Raw genomic sequence first — 19911 nt, 5'->3', positions numbered from 1 at the left:
CAATGATACATTTTGTTCTGCTAGGACATGAAACGATTTTATAGACAATACTTTATACTGGTAACTTCTTTTTCCAGAACTGTATTTTGTTAATATATGTGACTATCCACCAGAATAAATGTCTTCATTTTCTGCATTTTGTGCAGACAGTATATTAAAGTAGATGTGGAGTTCGTCAGTAGCACTTTTTAAAAGTGCAAAAAATGTGGACTAAGAGCCAATATACATATTTTTCCAACTTCACCTTCTACATTCTCCTTCTTCCTTCCTAGGAAATACACCCAATCAATAAAAAGGTTTAGATTTTTGGCTCTTGAACTTAAAAGTGTAAGTATAATGTTGTGTATCAGGGATGAATTTTTGTTTTTTTATATAATAATGTAACATGCAACATCCCTATGAGTCCTGCAGGTCTTAACACTGTACTTCTTTAGGGTGATAGGAATGTTAGCCTTACTGGACTTAGTATTGTTTTCCACTTCCTTTTCTACCACCTAGCCTAAATTATAATACATAGTAATGGAATGAAAAAGTAATGCCATATTAAGAAAGTCATTTAGGGCTCTGGGAATGTGGCTTCATGGTACAGTGATTGCTTAGAATGCAAGAAATCCTGGGTTCAATTCCTCAGTACCACATAAACAGAAAAGGAAGTGGTGCTGTGCCTCAAGTGGTAGAGTGCAAGCCTTAAGCAAAAAAGAAAAGAAAAGAAAAGAAACATCTCAGGAAGTGTTCCCTGGACCTGAGTTCAAGCACCAGGACTGGCAAAAATTCTTTAGCTAGTAAATGCCAGATAAAGAACCTATATTTGAATATATAATTGCTCCTTCCAATAATGACTTAACCATAGTTCTTAATTCATGTACTTTACCTATATTAGAAGGCTGTGTTGAGAAAAAAAAAAACATTTTGTTAGTAAGTCACGGCAATTAATGTCCGGAATGTGCTTAGATATCAAGTGAAGATTAATCCTGGAAATTCAAAGATTCCAAGATTTTGAGTGGTCACTGCTAATCACAATGAGAAGGGTCGTCTAAGTGAGAATTGGAAATCTTTTTGGTCAGCATGGCACCAAAAAGGCACCAGTTAATTAATAGTTGTGATAGAAGTGAAGGAATAAATCCAGATGGATGAAATAAATGGGAATTGTTAGTTTTTTTTTAAAAAAGAGATAGCCGAGCAAGAACAGCACCATGCACGTGGTATTCAGACAAGTAGTAGGTGTATTCTTCGTTCCAGCTGGCACCAGGCCATCTTGGTCCTCCACGTGGTGGGGAAAGGCCTGGGAAAGATTGCTGGGAGATCTGGGAAAGAGAAACAGCTGGGAAAGAGAGAGCTGGGAAAGAGAAAAGAGCTAGAAAAGAGAGAAAAGAGCTAGAAAAGAGAGTATCTGGGAAAGAGGTGGGAAAGGGAGAGCTAGGAAAGAGAAGAGAGCTGGGAAAGAGAAGAGAAGGAAAGAGCTGAGAAAGATCTAGAAAAGAGCAGAGAGAGGGCATCTGGGCCTGGGGTAGGCCTTATATAGGGTATGGTTGCAGAAAGGTGTGGCCACATCAAATTCAGATTGACCTCAGCGGATGCAGATGTGACCTCTTCCAGGTGTCCTAGATGCCTAGTTAACACAGGTACTGGGAGGAGACTTTGCTGAGAGGAGGGTAGAGTCTGCTAGCCATCCAGGAGCAGACCTCACAATAATAATAACTAAATTATACCAGAAATTCTTCTAGGGAACCATATTTGATTATTGAAGAACTAGCTATGAACCAAGCTTACTCCTCATTACCTTTAGCATTCTATATCACTTAGGCTAGTTCTTAATCTCTGTGTGATAAATTGAATGCCATTCTTTGTTATTCTTTCCTATCTGATTTCCATTGCTTTCTAAAAATCTCAGTCTTTCTATATTTCTCTACTAACAATTATTTATACTAAGTCCACCGCCACAGACATCAGAAGATGCTAAAGTAAGAGTCCAATAGCTCATGAGTCTTTAATGTAACAACATGGAAAAGGAGGACATATTTATTGCTACCTCAAATTTTCTGAAAAGCTGAAATGTCATCATTTGATTCAAATTTCCATTATTTGTCTACAGTGTCATTAAGTGCACATAAATACAAATATGAGCCGGGTGCTGGTGGCTCACAGCTGTCATCCTAGCTACTCAAGAGGTTGAGACCAGAGGATTGTGGTTCAAAGCTAGCATGGTCAGGAAGGTACATGGGACGCTTATCTTCAATTAGCCATCAGAAATCAGGAAGTGGTGCTGTATCTAAACTGGTAGAACACTCAATTTGAGCTCAAGAGCTGAGGAACAATGCCCAGGATCAGAGTTCAAGCCCCACAACCAACAAAATAGTCAAATATACTTTAAGCTTTCCCAAAAGGGACTATGACGTGAATAGTAATCTTCCCAAGCAGAAAATTTTTTCCAATATGATTCAGTACACCTACTTTTGCTGAATTATTTAAGTTATGGCTTCTTTGCTGGATGTATTCTCTTCTTTTAAAAATGGTCAAATATTACCTTTATAATAATCTTAATCTAATAATTCTTGGTTCCAAAGAGAAGTCCATACAGTTGATGTCACTTTGCTTTCTTACTATCTCAGTTCAAAGCCAACCCAGGCAGGAGAATCTGTCAAATTCTTATCTCTAATTAAACACCAAAAAATCCGGAAGTGGACTTTTGGCTCAAGCAGTAGTGTACTAGCTTTGGGGGCAGGTGGGCAGGAAAGACAATTGTTCAGGGACAGGGTCCAGGCTCTGAGTTCAAGCCCCAGAAGCAGCACAAAGTAAAGAAACAAAAAAAGCAAACAAAGAACCCCACATATTTCTTTGGAACCATCCTTAAAGCACTGGTTTGAAAAGATGCTCCTTTTGCTGATCATACTCACTGTATCCTGCTTTATGGAATCCTTATGGATATGGCGAACTCAGGACCAGAAGAAAGGAATGATATCTGACTTTTACAACAAGAGAATCATCTCAGGACTTAAACATCCATGCATAAGACATTTTAAAACCTCCGTGTCTTTGTTTCTTGGCAGTAGAACATTGTACAGCAATGTTATTTCCATTTTTTCTATGCTGGCCTTCAAATGGCATATTGTTTCCTTTTGTAATACTCTGAACTAGAAGTCTACAGAAAGTTTTATGAATAAAGAGCAAACTCAAAAAGTCAGGGACAGAGTTTCCTTCAAGCCTTGGATTATTTTCTTGTACAGTAAAAGGACAACACAAATTAACTTGAAATTTGTCATTTCTCTATGTTCAATTTCTCTCCTGGATTCAGTTTCTTCTTCCTGTAAAAGTTCCTTCCAATTACTTCAGTAACAATCTACGGTGCTTCTCCAGGCAAAATGAATGTTTTCTGGCTTCATTGAAATAGCACAAAGACATCTTTGGGCATGAGGTAACACGTGTTTCAGAGACAACTTAGTAACAAGAAAATATGGAATTTACATGGCTTATAAAACATTATCCATGTACATATGGCCATGTAATAATATGTTAAGTGAAATGAGCCCCAAAATAGAGACACAACTTGTTTTTTTTTTCTTTTTTACTATTGTTTTTAATGTATCTAACATATATTATGTGGCTTTTTTTGTTTCTCTTCTATTTTCTTCATCCATGGTATAACCCATTTCCACTGTTTGATGTTGGTGACCTTGCACATACGTTTTTCTAATGTAGGGAGGGGAAGGGAAATAAAATGGTGAAACAAGGATACAGTATGACCTGTTGTAACAATGAGACGAACAAAACACTACGTTGAAAACGAACTTTACAACTTGGGGATAGGAGGGGAAAGTTGGGGTGGTGGGGAGAAAAAGCATGGCAGAGGGCTGGGAAGGTGGCCCAGTGGTAGAGTGCTTGCCTTGCATGCATGAGGCCCTGGGTTCGATTCCTCAGCACCACATAAGCAAAAAGCCAGAAGTGGCACTGTGGCTCAAGTGGTAGAGCGCTAGCCTTGACCTTAAGAACTGAGGGACAGCGCCCAGGCCCAGAGTTCAGGCCCCACAACCGGACCCCCCCCCCCAAAAAAAAAAGAAAAAAAAAGAAAAGGCATGGCAGGGGAAAGACAAATGCGGAGGTAACAATGCTCGTTAGATAATGTAGTCATTAACTTACTTATGTAACTCTAACCCTTCTGTCCACCATTTTCACAATAAAAAGCATGAAAATGTAAAACATTATCCTGGAGTACATTAAGTTCAAATTTCCTAAGTGCTCTGTAAATTAAGACCTATTTTAAGTGGGAAGAAGATTCTCAGAAACATTTTTTGTCAGTGTGTTGTGCATTATTATCCAAGTGTACATAAGTTAACAGAAGGAGAAAAAATAGGAATAGGAGAAAGAGAAGTTCTGTATTTAAGTATAATGGTTCAATACTCTATAGAAGACTCTGCAAATAAGACAACTTTCAAATAATAAAGCCAACGCCAGTATGTAGATCTATGGGAGTGACATAGACAAAGCATTACTACTAAGTGGAACACGAAGGATGAGACCAGTCTCCTTCTTCTACTAGCTCTAAATCATGATAGTTAATCATTCAAATTTGTGAAAAATAGAATGAAAGAATAATTTTGGTTCTAAGCAATTCAGATATAAGACCATGGACTTAAATGGAAAAAAGGCCATGTCAAGAGCAGGAATTATACTAGCAATGAACTAGTGGCTAAAATTACATTTCTTTTTCTTTTTCTTTTCTTTCTTTCTTTCTTGTTTTTTGATGGTAGTGGGGCCTGAATTCCGGGCCTGGGCACTGTCCCTCTATTCTTCAGCTCAAAACTTTTTCTCTACCTTTGAACCCCACACCACTTCCAGTTTTCTGGTGGTTAATTAGAGATAAATGCCTCAGAAACTTTCCTACTCATGCTGGATTTGAACTGCAATCATCAGATCTCAGCCTCCTAATTAGCTAGGATTACAGTTATGAACCACTTGAACCCTGCTTAGGATCACATTTCTATCAGTGTATACTCAGCATATGTAATGTGTAGGTTCATCTATCTTTATATGAACTCGATTTAAAAATATGGGAAACAGCTTAGATTTTACACTCACAAAAATGGTTGCAGTTCAAAAGTTGATACCCCTGGAGAAATAAAACTTAAGAATGTAAAGGAGTCTGGGAAGTTCAGTTTGCAACAAGCTTGGGCAAAACACTATAATTAACCAGCCAAAAGATGCATTAGAATAATGTCTCAAGTGATGGAATGCTAGTTATGAGCAAGATTGCTGAAGAAGAGCTTGAGGTTTTTTTTTTTTTTTTTTTGGGGGGGGGGGTCCGGTAGTGGGTCCTGAACTCTGGGCCTGGGCGCTGTCCCTCAGCTCTTCAGCTCAAGGCTAGCGCTCTACCACTTGAGCCACAGCGCCACTTCCAGCTTTTTTTTTGCTTATGTGGTGCTGAGGAATTGAACCCAGGGCCTCATGCATGCAAGGCAAGCACTCTATCACTGAGCCACCTTCCCAGCCAGAGCTTGAGGTTTTTGCATACATATATACATACAAATACGCACATACACACAGATGCACTTATATGTTCAAACACACATATGGAACAACTCTCAGATTCTGTAGAAAAGTTAGAAAATATGTCCTGAGTAAAAAGAAAATCAAGTGATAATTTTTAATATTTGAAAGACCTCAAGTGAAATTTCTCCAAAAAGCTTGAGAATATTACATAGGTGGGAACGGAGATAGTAAGAAAGTTAAGTCATCATTAATAAAGGGATTGGATCCAGAGTGGAATGAATCAGAGACCCCTTCAGTGCACATGAAAATATTCATATCCTGTGCCAAATGTTAGAACATCTTTGAAAATAGTACATAAACAGCCTGAGCCATCATTCTAGTGGAAAATATTATTGGAGAAGTTCAGAATTGCTAGTCTGTATCTAGATTAAATAAATAAAAAAACTATGGTAGGACAATGTGATATAAGCCAGGAATTGTAGCACTCAGACTAAGACAGGTGATTAGAGAGTGGAATGACATAGTGATACTTTCAGTGGAATAGGTAGTATAATTTTGTCTCAATAAAACAAACCAAGAAAGGAATAAAAAATAAGCCAGAAAGGAATAGACAGTTGGAAGTATGGGCTAATTTTGTCAATATGTTTTGAGAAGTCAAGTTTCCTATTGAAATGCAACTCATATATAATCCTCAGTTGTGTTTAAATGTCGTCTTCATTACAGAACATTACTAGATGCAAAAGACCTCATGATTCCCAACCAAGAATTTGAAAAAGCAACCATCATTCTGTTAGATTCCAAAGAAATGATGAAGGATTTCAAAAGCTTAAGTCTAGAGAAATAGGAAAGTTCATTTAAAGTAGGACATTGTAGACCTGGCTAAATAATAATTTAGATTTAAAATAAATATTTTTGTTTGTAATTTAATATTCTATAGGTTACTATAAAATTGTTTTTAAGTAGAAGATTTAATTTACAAATTCACAAATGATTCTGGCATTCTATTTGCCTAAAATATTCTTTCATGTAAGCTATAATTAGAACTTAGTTAACAGTTAATTTCAACAGTTCATAAGTAACATGATAATGTGAATAATCTAGATAAAGTTGACAACAAATTGATGCTATTAATTTATAAATTTACCAAAAGAGCAACTTTTTGAGACTTTGGTGTAACATGGTATGAAGAGAGTAATTGTGTGACATCTTAACTTCTAGGCCTGGGCACTGTCCGTGAGCCTGTTTTTGCTCAAGGTTACTGCTCTACCACTTGAACCTCAGTGCCACTTGTGTCAGGCTTTTCGTGAGCAGTTTATTGGAGGTAAGAATCTAAGGAACCGTCCTCCCAGAGTCTTCAGATCTTAATATTCAGACATTCAGATCTCCTGAATATCTATGATAGATAAAATATATAACTGTAAATAATATTTGCAAGTGTTCTGATCTCAAGGATAACACTGGGTGGAAAATGATGCAGCAAGTTTAGTGTAGTGTTCTTTCAAGAATACGAAGGGCATCACATTAGCAGAAATGTAGTATTTTTTTACAATAGTTATATGCTTGTCATGTTGTGAATTTAAGGAATTTTAAGGTGCACATTACAAGTTGGAAATTTTGGGGCTAGGATGACTTTATGGCATAAAAACTTGGGATTGATGGTTATAGAAATGATGGCTTACTTTGATGGACAAATTTTTACTCTTGAGGAATTAATATAGATACTTCATAGTTTTACCTTCTACCAGACTGTGGCTATTTTTTCTGTTGAATTTAAATATGTAACGCCCCATTGAAAACTGCACTTATTGCAGAATTAAATAAAATGCAAACAGGTACTGTTTTGAATGTCTCTAGTGTGGCATGTTCAGAATTTGAAAATGAGTAGTTAGTAGTCATAGGAATGTTGAAAAACATATATACTCTGTCCTCTTAACAATTATTCCGTTTTAAAAGTTAGGAGTTTCAACAGAATTGAACTTTTTTTGTTTTAGAATGAGACAATACTAAAACAATCTTTTTTTCAAAATAATGACAATTATATTCTGAAAATATTGTATAGTTTGATAATATTCAAGTTGATGACCCTCTGATAAAGGGGTAATTAATTCAAATTAGCAGCCAAAAATGTTCATTTCTTTAAAAGGTAATACACATAGAATAATATTTACTATACCAATATAGTAATATTATATTTTATACAGCTAATTTTTAATTTAATTATATCGTCAAGGTGATATATAGAAGGGGTTGCAGTAATTATAAGGTAGTGAATACATAACATGTGTAACTTTTTACCCCCTCCCTCAATTTTCTCACAGTTTTCCTTCAGCCCAATACCCCTCATAAGTTGTAATGTAAATTTCCAACATGTTGTTTTGTGAGTATTGCTATTGCATTGGTTTGCCCTTTGTTCTTAGTCTTGCCATTTCGTTGTTCCTCTTCCCTTGCCAAATTAAGATAAATGTATATACAATACACAGGATATTGAAATCAAATATAACAGGGATAAACCAAAGGAAAAACACAAAAGAAAAAAGAAATCACATAGTACATTAAAAACAACCACAAACAGAAAATTTTGTTCCCATATCCAGGATTCCATTTTTCTCATCATCATCTTATATGGTCATACATATATAGTTATTGAGCAATTCTGCTCAACTGCTATTACTATCCTAGACATTTCCTACTTATTAAAAATGAGCAAACCACGGAATCTGTTTCTTTGTGTCTTGGTTATTTTACTTCGTGGGATTTTTCCAAGACTTTCCAGCTCCGTATGAATTTGAAGTATGAATTCCACCGTGCATACATAAATCCATTTTGTAAATTCGTTCATCTACTGAGTGGCATATTGGTTCAAAACATGACTGCATGTAAGTATCACTTAGGGTCATTCAAAAATGAGAGATGCCACTTCCCCAGACATTCTAAAAGCATGATTTCTAAGTATCATAGGATTTTATGGTGGTACGATTTTTGAGAAATCTGGATGAGTCTTATGTATATCTTGCACTGAATTAGGCAGGAAGCTATCCAATATCATAGAGGATAAAAATGGTAGTGTCAAAAATATTTCCCTTGAGAAAGATATAGGAGGCTGCCAGAAGTATAAAGTAGTTCAGATAATTTTGAAGAATTTAGAAATGCAAGCTTAAGTATGTCTCTTTAAATAATAATTATGTAAGTAGAAGGACAAAAGAAGGGGACAGGAAGAAAATAACTGACAGCAGATCATTGTCCCAAGATAGAGTAAAAAAGACATAGTCTATAACTATCAAGTTAAAGAGAGACCAGTAGAATACATGCCATTTAATTTAGGTACATGCAAAATAATTACTTGGCTTTTTCCTACTTTAATGATCCAAAACAATTGAAAACTTATAAGAAAAGTTATGTGATTGCCATTGCTTCAACCTGAATACTAACTGTGATGAGCCCTTTTTTTTCTCACTTTGCAGTTGGAAAATATCCCTAGTTGATGATGATGTGGCTGAGTAGAGTCAGAGTTATGGGCTTGTTCTTGTACATTTATCCCAGAAGAGGTTAAAGCAGTTGCCCCCCCCAAGATATCCTAGTACATTGTCTGAATCTGTACTTTGAACACACCCTCACACCTGAGCACATTATTTGAAAATATACTTCAGCATGTGGCACATTCTACCTTGTGCCCTTGTCTTCTTTGCACATTCCTTTTGAGTTCATCGTTGTTCTATTTCCATTTCATCTGTAAAAACTGCTAAGAAAATTGTTCAACTACCACTTCTTCTTTGACATGCCCAGTCTATGTATGAAGGTATATTGTCCATATTAAGCAGTAGGGTAGTGCTCACTCTCTGAAGAGAAAAGTTCCATAATATGACCCTGTGTCCACATTAGAGTGTGTAGAATTTAAAGCATTTTAAGACAAACTGTGATATTAGAATTGAAAGGCTCCTTATGGACATTATCTGGGAGCTCATTAGTTTTCCCAAGAGAAACATAAATATCCGAAAATCTGGATTAATATTTTTAATGTTACCACTGTGCATGCATCCATATTAAAGATTTGCACAAATAAATAAACAAAAAAAACTAAACCATAACAGGTAGATTGACTATGTGCTTATAACAAATTATGGAATAGATTTTGGATGTATTGCAAATTCCTAACCAGTATGAATTAACTTCCTCTCTCCCCACCACTACACACAAATATTTAAGACTGTGAACAGAATTATTTCAAGTAACATACTGTAAATATTACTGCAATATCATGTGTATATCTAAAATTCCCTTGAAAGTAATAGATTCTACATTCTATTGAAATATTAGTTATTTTATTCTACGAAACATTTGGAACAATAGACTGTATATCTTTGAAATGAAAAAGGTCAAAAAATAGTAGCATAAAAGTTTTAGAGGAAGTCTGTCTTCAGCAATGTATATATATATATATATATATTATATGAAGAAAGACATACAGTTTAGAGATTATTTGTCATCAGAAATATATACATATATATGAATTTATGTGTAGAACGATGTACATTATAGTGAAACAAAAATCTTAAAACATAATTAAAATTAAAAAAATACATCAACCAAGTGCCAGTGACTCACGACTGTAATTTGAGCTATTCTGCTTAATGAGATCTTAGAATTGTGTTCGAAACTAGCCCAGACAGGAAAATACTTTTTAGGGGGCTGGGAAGGTGACTTAGTGGTAGAGCGCTTGCCTTGCATGCATGAGGCCCTGGGTTCGATTCCTCAGCACCACATAAGCAAACAGAAAAAAGCTGGAAGTGGCACTGTGTCTCAAGTGGTCGAGCTCTAGCCTTGAGCTGAAGAGCTGAGGGACAGTGCCCAGGCCAGAGTTCAGGCCCCATGACTGGACCCTCCCCCCCCTGCAAAAAAGTATTTGTTAGATTCTTATCTCCATTTAACCACTAAAAACAGGAGTTACCTCTGTGCCTCAAGTTGTAAAATGCTGGCTTTGAGCATAAAAAGTCTTAGGGATAATGCCCAGGCCTTGCTAACAACAACAATATATATCACATTAATTTCAAAAAAGCACCTTTTAACTGCTGTGAACATTTCTTAGAAACAAGAATACAAGCCCCTGGAAAATGTTAAGTAAAAACTATAGAATATTAAGTTTATGTTAAAGACATGACTATTTAATTTAAGATATTTAGGTAATGATTAGGAATTAAGAATAATGATAATATATTGGGACTGGTCTTTTATTTTATTTTACTATAGTAATAAAATGATATTTGTAATGATTGTATAAAAATAATCTTGTTTGGTATTTGAGCTATAATAAATAATAAACATTTTTAATTGATTTCCATAGGAAAAAATCATTTTCTTAATGGTATCAATTCTTTTGATTATTTTTCTTTTTTTCTTTTCTTTTTTTCCTTTTTTTTCCTTTGACTCGCTTTTTTTTAAATTTTATTTTTTATTGAGAACATACTGTACAGAGGAGTTACAATTACATGGGCAAGATAATGAGTACATTTCTTATCAAGCATTGTAGCTTCCTCCTTTTTTTACCCCTCACATCCCTTCCCAGGGGATCAATTCTTTTGTAATGTCAAAACAATTAAAAAAATTAGTCCAAGGCTGGTTTGCTCTAAGACTATATTTGTTTTCTTGTTCTAGTTTTTATATGTTGGTAGAAATTAACATTCCAAAAATTCAGTGGATATTGATATTCAGGAACATCTTCATAGGTACTAATATTGGAGTCGCTTAAGTGGAATTGTTTATTTAATTTGTTATTTTCACAAATAAATTAAAATGATTATGTATTTTGTTTCTTTTCACTGCTATTGGCTCTTACATTAAGAATAGTTTTTTTTTTTCCTAACAAAGTAGAGAATACAATTGGATTGAGGAAGTAACATATGACTTTCATAGAATGCAGATGCATAGATTTGGGTCATCTGTCATTTGCTAAAAGTTTCTTCCAGAAAAGGTTATCAATTACTTATAAGTGATGCATTATTCCTAGATATTACAGTTATCGCATACACTTTTTGATTGAGTTATCTCTGTATAAACTCAAAAAAAACACCGGACCAAAAAAACTCAAAGTACACAGAAATCACATCTTTGTTTTAAACGCTGTAGTTTACAAGGAATTTTTAGCCAACACTGAAAACATCTTTTTAGGTATTCTGCAATTTGTGTGAAGTGTTTTTAACATTAGTTTTCTTTTTTTGCTGACATGAAATTCACATCAATAAATAATCTCCTTTTATTGTATACATTTTAGTGCTTTGGAAGTAAATTGTACAATAATAGGTTTTCCAAGCCTAATTTTCACAAACTTGCATTTCTTCAAATAGAAATGCTGTAAATTTTAGAACCGACAGGAATTTGTCCAGCATACATCCTCTATAGTGTGTCTTTTCGCATTTGTTTTTGGGGATTATTTCCAGGGTCTCACACATATTATTCAAGTGCACTGTCAATGAACTACATTCCCTGTCCAAACAAGTTTTTTACTTCTCTTTAATACATACATAGAAGTGTAATGGCTGGATAATATACAATTCTCTTTGACCTTTTGAAGACTTGCAATTTGCTTGCTAAAATGATCACAGTATTATACAAATCATTCTCCTATGTAGAGTTTATCATTTTCTCCACAAATGCATTACTATATTTTGTGTCATCTTTTTATATTAGGGTCATACTAGTGAGTTTTCTTTGTCTTTTTCTTAGAAACTAAAGAAGAACTTATTTCATATTATCCTCCTATTGACTATTAATTTATATATGTTCTTCAAAGAAATATCCTATTCAGGTAAAATTTATATAGAATTAGAAGATATAAAAATACTTAAGATTCAGAAATATTGTAGCATTAACAAATATGTTCCCTGTATCTGTTGGATATGTTTTCACTTCGGTTATAGTATCCTTTGGATTATGAAAAGCTATCACTTGATATTATCCAGTTTATTCTTGTTTTTCTTTAGCCACTAATGATTTCCATGTCAAATTTTTAGAAATCCTTAGTGATGCAATGTCATGAAATTGTACATTTATGTTTTATAGGTTTTCACATCTCACATTTAGTTTGATAATCATTTTTATTTTAATTTTTTGTATAAGGATGGAGGTAGGACGGGTGCCTGAGGCTCATATCTGTAACCCTAGTTACTGAGGAGTCTGAGATCTGAGGATCACAGTTTAAAGCCATCCCGGGCAGAAACGTCCATGAGAATCTTATATCCAATAAACTTGTAGAAAACCAGATCTGGTTCTGTGACTCAAGCGGTAGGGCACTCACATTGAGCGGAAGAGCACACAGACAGCGCCTAAGCCCAGAGTTCAAGCCCCATGAATGACAAAAATACAAAACAAAACAAAAAAGGTTTGAGGTAGTAGTCTAAGATCATTCTTTAAATCTCGAGAGAAAATAGTGTCAATACACCCATTTAAGATTTTATTTTTATTTCATAAAGTCATAGGATAGTTTTCAACATCTATTGATCATAAAACTAAGAATTTATTTTTGATAAATCTGTTACATTCTTCTATGTATCTGCTCTTATAGTAGAACTATTTTATCTTTACTACTAAACGTGGTAATAAGATTCAAAACTAGTTTGAAGGCTGAAGCTACACCCATTTTACAAGAATGTTCTGACTGACCTGTATTCCTTGAATTTACATACAAGTTTGTTGAGCAGGTGGACCAATATTCTACAGAGATATCTAGATGTTTGTTAGTCACTCATATTTTGTACCTTGGAAAAACACAAGACCCCAGATATTATACATAGAGAAATGTCTTTAGAGAATACTGGAAACAACTAAAATTAATTTAGGAATGAGTTAAGATTTAGATAATGCTGTAGCATAATAAATCTGAATGATAACAACTTGAGCTTTACAACAGAGGAGAGTGAGAGGGGAAAGAATGATGGACCACATAGGAGCTATATGTCATTGCTATTGTGTTTCAAAAAACAGAAAGACTTCAGAGAAGAGAAGGAGAAAAGTAAAATGTCCTGAGTCAAGTTTCTTTTTAATCCATCTAATAGTTTGGACCAAAAGTCAGTGAAAAATGGGAAAAAATAGAAAATAAAGCATTGTATAAACCTATTACAATGTAAGGAAATTTAGTAGGAATATGATAATTAATTCCCAAAGAAATAAAAGAAAGAATAGCTAAACTATAAAGGGAGAAAGAATGAAGAGAGAAAAGAAGCAAAGTAAAACCTTTATCAATAACAAACACAAGAGTTTGGAAGTGGAAAGGCAGTGGGAATATTCTAAATAACAATAAAAATTGCTAGCGTGGATAGAATATGGATCACATTTTATCATATATAATTTTGAAAAAACATACTAGGAATGAAAGTTTCAAAGTCATGATTTAAAACAATATTTGGACTATAGGCAGTAGAGCCCAGTGGTAAAACATTGGCCTAGCATGTGTGAAGCAATGGTGTGATCTCTCAAACATTACAAAGTACACACAAAGCACACACACACAAAAACCACATAAACACACACATACACACCACATACACACATTTGGAATATTGATATTATCATATTAAATGGAGGAAATTATCACAAATAGTAAAAGTATGTTATATATGAAATCTTAATATTGCTCGTACAATTTAAAAGTTTAGTAGAAATAAAATAATCACAATATACTTGGATTTTATAGATTAAGTAAATTGAAAATTATTAGAAGACATGAGAATCTTTGCAAATAAGTTTCAATAATAAACATTTTTAAATATGTGTCCTTTTATTTTGACAAAAGATTGATGTTACTGGTGTTTTAACTCAAGATTTAGTATATGATAGCGAGGTGCCCTATATAACACTAGCGATGGCTGTATCTCTAATCATTTCATTCTGAATAGTTTTATAATAAGGTCACAGAGTTTCTCAGTATCTCTCGAATTACAAACCCTATTTACACTTCCCACCATAGCGAGGAAATGGATGCCACAAATCACAATGCGGAGATCAAACTTTTTATTAATTCAAGTAAAAATATTTCCAAAGAGTGACCAAGTAATGAAGCCTTTCTTAATAAAGTATGTGCTTCTTGAAAATACAGTAAGTATTTGTTACCTGGACAAATATGTTTATAACTATAAGAAAATAAATTTATTTAAAATCAATAGCCATATAAAAATTAAGAAAATAATTTAAAATAGTCACATGTTAAATATTATAAAAGCAAAATACATGTGTCTGAATAGTTTACATGTGTAAAAACATTGCAAAAATAAATTAACTAATCGTACAACTCTGAAAAAATGAATTAACCTAAAGAAACAAATCATTTAAGCCCAAAATTTGAAATTTAGAAAATAAAATGAAGTGTACTCTTTAGTTTACTTAAGTGTAAACCCTCTGTATATCGATTTTATAATAAAAGTGCATTAACAAAGAAAGCAAAAGTACCCATGGAACAATAGCAACTGCAAAAGCATCAGTAGTTCTTCTTTTGAGTGTACAAAAAATTGATGGAAGAGATAACAATGTTCCCTCCCTATGAAATGTACTCATTACTTTATTTATGTAACTGTAACCTCTGTGTACACTACCATTGAAATAAAATTAAATTGAAATTAAAAATAAACCAAATGATATACCAATTAAGAATTCTTAGAATCCATTGGTTAAAAACTTTGTAAAAAACTGCCATAAATACCCAAGGAATATACTTTGATGATACTATTTAAATACTTCATCTTCAGCAGAAAAGCAAAAAGTTTAAAAACAGTTACAAAGTAAAGTAACAAATCAGAATATATTACTATTAATGATAATCATAAGATGAATTTATAGTGGTAGTCAAATATGTAAGAAATGATGCAATTTGCCAATAATTTGCACTTAATAAGTGAGAAAGAATTTTTAAATTATCATAAGATTAATGAAGAAACTGTTCTGTCACATCATATGATAATCAGATGAAGCTGATATTAGAGCAAAGAAGAGATTTTACTAAGTTTTTGAATGTTCATGTATATACTTATTTTGGCTGTGGGAAATTGTGGATATTTCAACTTGGGGGTATATTTTTCTTGCTAGGCCGGCGTCATATCAGTGGTTAATTTTAGGATAGGGGATTCCTTTCCACAAGAACATGCACCTGATCTGTCCTTTTAGCTTTCTCATCATCAGTGGCATCTGAGATAAACACCAACTTTTCCAACCTGCTACCTTGACTGGCCTGGATCCACAGGCCTTCCAATCGTAGTAACTAGGTAGTGAAGGATAGTGGAAATGATCCAATGCAGGCAGCTTTAGATTGAGAAGTAATTCCACTAAACTTTTGGCCTGGGTTCTGTTCTCAAGCCTCCTAAGTAGTTAAGAGTACAGATAGGAGCGCCTGGTGCCAAGCAGTAACAGTACTTTTAAAGCAATTAGGCATATATATGACTTAGGCTTGTGATTACCTCAGGAAATGAATAAAAGAGCAGTGAAGCATAGAGGACAGGCAGAATTTTAACTAGGGACTCAGAGGCTGAATAAGCTTAACTAGCTACTCAGGAGTCTGAAATCTCATGACCACTTCAAAGCCAGTCCAATCATGAAAATACAAGTGATTATCTAAAAAACAAAAAACAAAAAAACACAGAAGTGGCTGAAGTGGTAGACCACTATCCTTGGGCACAGAAGCTGAGGAATAGTTCTCAGGCACTATCAAGCCTCAAGAATGATGAATGCATGCATGAGAACATGCACATGTGTGTTTCCATACTCGTATGCGCATAAACACACACACACACACACAAATGAGTATTTTATTGTGAAGTTCTTTATTTTTTTACCTTGCTGTACTTTATTTCCCTGTATTAGGTCACAAATTAACAAAATCAGCTAAGGACCTATTTACATAAAATTCATCATGTTTCTCTAAAATCTACACTCTTTTTGGATGCCTGCTTTTATTTGACCCAAAAGTAAATTATTCAGGAAGTCAATTCATCACTTTCAAGTCTGTAGTATTAGATGATAGCTTAGGTTCTTCCTAGCAATATGATTTTGTGAAATCCTGCATCAAGCAATATATTTCTTTCACTAGAAGGGAAGCTTCTGTCACACAATTAATAGTAGGTTTTTATACTCCTGGCATGCATCTGTAGTTATATTATCTTCATATATTTCATGATCTGTGTATGACAAAGACTACCGTGAAAGTAAAAACACCCTTCTCAGCGCTTAACATTTGTATACCATTCATAGATATGAAGGTGTTTAAATGTTACTGAAATTGCTTTGGAATGAATAATGTTCACCCTGACTATCTTGAGAAAGAAGAATTAGTTTCTCAGCACTTTAGGTAAGAATATCAGGGAAAGAAACAAATGGAAAAGTGAGGAACAACTCAACACATTCATTCAAATGAAACAAAACAAGACAAGAAAACACAAATTAATTCAGTACTCAAGAACCTGCAGGAAATGCAAAGTTTTTTTTAAAAATCAGCTATGACAAGCTTATGAAAATCCTGACTACATGGGAGTGCACTGATTTGAGAACAGTGGCTAACGCCGAGACTACACAGAAAAAAATTATAAATAATACCATGCACTTGTTATTCTAAATTCCAGGAAGAATAACATAAAGTGGACTGAGGCCAAGATCTTACACATGTAGGAAGCCAGTTTCTATCTGAAAAATTGTCAGGATAATTTCGGGCTGGGCACATGACAAAATGGAAAGAACACCCATTTAGGGGACACAAGACACTGAATTCAAACTGTAATATTAGGGGTATTAAAGAAAAAAGGTATGATTTTAAATAATTGGAATAATTGTAACACTTGAGTATTTTAGTGGAGAAAAATCCATTAGAGAGATAGAATGAACCCACGTTCCGATGCTACTTTAGTGATAGTGCTTAGTGGTACTTCAGACAAAACAGATTTACCTTGCAAATGAGCATGGATGTGCATTTGGGTGATGGAAATACTCTACTTACACAGGTGTAAATTAAATAGATTTTTTTGGGTAGATTGTAGTTATTGAACTAAGAACCTGGGTGATGTCCCTGAGCTTTTTCTCTCAAGGCTACCACTCTATTACTTTGAGCCACAGTTCCAATTCTTATTTTCTGTTGTTTGTTTGGAGATAAGAGGCTTATGGACTTTCTTGCCCAGGATGGCTTTAAACCATGTTCATCAGATCTCAGGCTCCCGAGTAACCAGGATTCCAGGCATGAACCATCGATGTTTTTAATAATTTAGTAAATTGTATAGTTACAGAAGTTATAAATTATCATTGTAACCTGTGTAATATATGTATGTATATATATATATCAATACATATGGATAGAAATAGTTTAACATATTTTTGTATCTACAGTACATATATGAAATCATCCTTCATTATAAAATAAAATGGAAACAAAAGTTAGTAAGTAGCAAAACAAAGGGAATTGTTACAAGTTTCTTTTTGTTGAAGGAAATATGTATCAGTTTTGAAAAAAAACCATCTCTATTTTAACAAAATGGATAATTGCTATTAATTCCAATCCATCTATTTGCCCATATTGTGCATCCTCACACATGAGTGTCAAAATCAAACCAAAATTTTTATCTGTATTTAACTCACCTGTTATAATTTAGGGGATAGATGAAGTAATCAAATAAAGATTAAAATAATAGTAAGTGAGGCTATGAGTTAGAGCTGAAAAAGATTTTAAATATGATAATAGCTAATTAAAATATATTTTTCTTACTTTTACTCTGTTGTTATATCTCTTATTCCCACATTAGGAAAGTACATAGAAAGTTCTCACTAAATTTATGTAAGTATTAAAAATTTATTGAAAGAATATGGGCATAGTGTGGTTTTAGCTTATTGAGACATGTATGGTAGAGTGTATTTTTGAGGACTTGCAATATCTTGTGATAGAGATGAAAGGAAGGATGTGCTTATTCTAGAAAACTGGCTAGAGGATTGCTCCCAGAAAGATAGTGATGATTTCTTCCAAAAGGTTACAGTAAAATCACTTTCACAACCTTGTTCATTACTGCACTATTCACCACAGCCAAGTTATGGAAACAGCCAAGATGCCTTTTGGCAGAGGATGGTTGGAGAAATTGTGTCATATATACACAATTGGAATGTACCTATCCATTATGAGCACTGTTACATTATTTGCAAAGAAAGTGATAGATCTAAAAATATGTTAAGTAAATGAAGTCAGAGCCAGACACACAAAGGACCCATGTTCTGTCGCATATTTGGAAGCCAGAATTTTATGCAAGTTAAACAAGAGTATTAACCAAAGTTTTCATTTTTCAGAGCAGTATTTAAAAGGTGTAATTTCTTATAAAATTGAACTTTTAATCCAACAAAATGAATACCAGGAAACTATCACTTGGAAGATGTGAGGGGAAGTCAAAGGGAAGAAATAAAGAGAGTTATGGAGTAAGAGTGAAGACATTATATTCAATGCAAATAATATGAAACTAGAAAAAATTAAAGGGGTGAGGTTTGGAAGGGTAGGGAAAAGTTATATAAAGATCCATTATACTTAAAAACTCATTTATAGAATGGAAATTCCCGTGTACACCTAGTTAAGATAATAAAAATATGATTAAAAACAATGGAGACATTTGATCTTCAACTGTGTTCTCTTAAACCATGAGTCAATAAAATAGTTTCCTCCTCAGAAATTTCCTTTGCTGGTATTTTCCTCAGAGTGACAGAAAACTGATCAATGCAATGAATATCAATACATCACATTGCACATATAAAATCACGGTAAAAATATTAGAATTCATCACATGATAAAATAACAGGTAGAATGTGCCAAATACTAATTGATTGTTTTTCCAAGTACTTTACCTATGGTATATAATTTAATCCTCACAATAATTGCATAAAGTGGAACTCCTTACATTTTTAATTCTCAGATGATGATATTGAAGTCTTCAGAGTTGAAATTACTAGTACAACATTGCACACATGGTAAGTGTGAGCCTGAGGATCGTCTCCCACTGTATCAATTAACCTCATTCTATTTTATGACTAAAATACCAGCACTTAGTCTACAAATTCTAGGAAAATTTCCCAGAATTATTGTTTTCACTTTCACAATATTTCACTTTATCTTTGTTAGAAAACAGGGAACTATAATATGAAAACTCAAAGTTCAGAATCAATGCATACCTCCCTGGTGAAAGGAGCTGTTAAAGAATAATATTCTTGATTTCTAGCTCAAAATAGTAGAAATCATATTTTATGCCTTCACTCAACACTGCACTGCCTGGGGACCCTATCTCTGTTTAACACTGCCTTATTGAAATAATGACCTCCCAATTCCTGATGGAAACAGACTGCAGGTCTTATGGACCAATCATTTCCATATTGTAGCTCAACGAAGTTGTTTACCATTCGAAGTATTTTGATTACTTTTTATACCCAACATTTTGA

General features: G+C 33.8%; 1 long non-coding RNA gene across 1 annotated transcript in view; it reads right to left on the bottom strand.

Moving 5' to 3' along the window:
• Positions 1–3578: 3578 nt before the first annotated feature.
• The window catches only part of LOC138834511 (uncharacterized), a 52189-nt gene continuing 35856 nt past the window's right edge, over positions 3579–19911 (bottom strand). Inside the window, exon 3 of the long non-coding RNA XR_011374154.1 lies at positions 3579–3687. This is a non-coding gene — a long non-coding RNA (uncharacterized lncRNA). The remainder of the gene's footprint in view (positions 3688–19911) is intronic.

The sequence above is a fragment of the Dipodomys merriami genome, unplaced genomic scaffold, assembly GCF_024711535.1.
Source record: "Dipodomys merriami isolate MVZ:Mamm:240054 unplaced genomic scaffold, mDipMer1.0.p SCAF_2174, whole genome shotgun sequence".
NCBI lineage: Eukaryota > Metazoa > Chordata > Mammalia > Rodentia > Heteromyidae > Dipodomys > Dipodomys merriami.
The sequence above is the reverse complement of the archived record's forward strand: the minus strand, read 5'-3'. Positions and strand labels throughout refer to the sequence as shown.